The following is a 2,141-nucleotide window of genomic DNA, read 5'->3' as shown; positions in this document are numbered from 1 at the left end:
ATGTATAAAAAATCTTCCTAGTATATACAAAAAATGTACAACTTGTATGAAATAAATAGATATAAAAAAAATATTTTAAAAAAATGTTAATCACGTACTCGCTCCGTCTAATAAATAAGATCTTATTACACCCAGTATGTGAGCATGTTGGATGTAATAGGTCTTTATATTATAGGGCTGAGGGAGTATTTACAAAATTTTAAACATGTAAAGAAAAATGCTCCTGGTGCATACAAAAATTTACAATCTATACAAAAAAATTATTTAAGACATGAAAACATATGTTCAAAATATTGATCATGTTTCCAAAAGATGTTTATACAATTTTAAAAACTGTTTATGTGGTTACAAAAAAGTTTTGTGCCATTAAGAGATTGTTTAACATGTACTACCTTTGTATCAAAACATCTGACATTTTTGTAGGCTAAACTAGACTACAAAATGATTTTGATAGGGAGGGAGTGTCCATTTTTTCCAAAACATGTTTTTGAATTATGTAGATCATGTATTTGAAAATTATTCAGCATGTAGGAAAAAATGTTGCGCATGTTAAAAAATGTCCAATATGTATTGAAACGAGTAGACATGTGTTGAAAAAATAAAAAGAAAAAAAACAGAAAACCAAAGAAAATCGGTGAAGAAATGAAGAAAATTCAGAAAAAAAAAGGGTGAAGAGAAACAAAACAATCAAAGAAAGCCGATACAAACAACACATAGAAGTAAAAGAAAAGAGAAAAACAAAAATGTTTTAAAGCCTAGCAAAGACGTAGGAAAAGCACAGGAAAGAAGAAATAAAATTCCAAAGAAAATTGGTGAAAATTATAAAGAAAAACATAGAAAAAATGGCAAAAACTGGACTAGTCCAGCCAGACAGCAAAGAAAAAACTTGTCGCTACCGAGCAACGAGCAACAACCCGCGCAAGCCAACGAACTGATTGCTCAGCCGGTCCATTTTCAAGATCTCTTGAGACAAGACGTACTTACGAGTCAGCACGGGCGATACATAGCTCTCACGCTCCACCTTGCGCTTACAGCGCCATCTGGCGAATCAGCGCCCACGTGGAAGGTTCTTGGGCCTGATGAGGCTGTTGTATAAGGCTGGTTAGTGGGGAGTAACTTATACTAATGTCATCCATATGACACTAGTCTAAGTTACTATTTTCATAGTGCAAAGTAACATAGTACTAGTGTCATAGATGGCTTCATTTATTAACTTATAGACTTATCTTGTATTGGAAAGCGTTATGTTACAGTAACATATTATGTTACTATTTCTCATTAACTATTTGCCACATAAGCAAAATTTTCTTTGAGTGCGCTATGTTATTAGCTAAATTACTCCTACTATGACTAGCCTAAATAAGTGTCAAATCCACATGGAGCCGAAGAAAGGCACCGTAAACCCTGCAACTGTGTTGTTACTTAAGGTACGCAAGCAGACCGAAGTTTGGAAATTGTCTACTTTATGAGTTGCTGGGGAAACAAAATAAAGAGTTTTATTACACTACGAACAAGAAGGTAAAACAAGAATAAAGAGATACTACCTCCGTCCTGGTTTATAAGTCTTCATTGTATTTTATACCAAATTTTGACTAGCAATTTAATGAACAAAATATTAATGCATGTTATAAAAAATTATATCATTTGATTCGTATTTGAACATAGTTTTTAATTATATTACTTTTTATGACATACATGGATATTTTGTTAGTTAAATTTAAGTTCAAAGTTTGGCACAGAATACAAAAGGAGACTAATAAACCAGAACAGAGATAATACCACGTTAGTGGACACGTTGCTTAAGAAGTAAAGTGTTCTCGAGAGTTACGAAGTCACTACCATAAATATGACATGCGCAACAAGTGCGGAGCAAACCTCTCCATCGTATTCTCTATCCATTCTTCATTGCATAAATGGGCAGTTCTTGCTACAAAACATTTTCTAGTCTAACTTAGACTCCATAGCACATAGAGCGCTGCTATGCACACGACGCATAGCAGACGATTTGTGCACGATAGGGCATATCCGTGCGTCCGTGCATATTATCAAAGTGCAGCAGACGGCTAGATGAAAATCGTGCACCTGTCGTCCATGGAGTGCATCGTCTGCATAGCTGTTTCGTAGCACATATACCATCAACT

Source organism: Triticum dicoccoides, chromosome 2A, assembly GCF_002162155.2.
Source record: "Triticum dicoccoides isolate Atlit2015 ecotype Zavitan chromosome 2A, WEW_v2.0, whole genome shotgun sequence".
NCBI classification, from domain to species: domain Eukaryota; kingdom Viridiplantae; phylum Streptophyta; class Magnoliopsida; order Poales; family Poaceae; genus Triticum; species Triticum dicoccoides.
The sequence above is the reverse complement of the archived record's forward strand: the minus strand, read 5'-3'. Positions refer to the sequence as shown.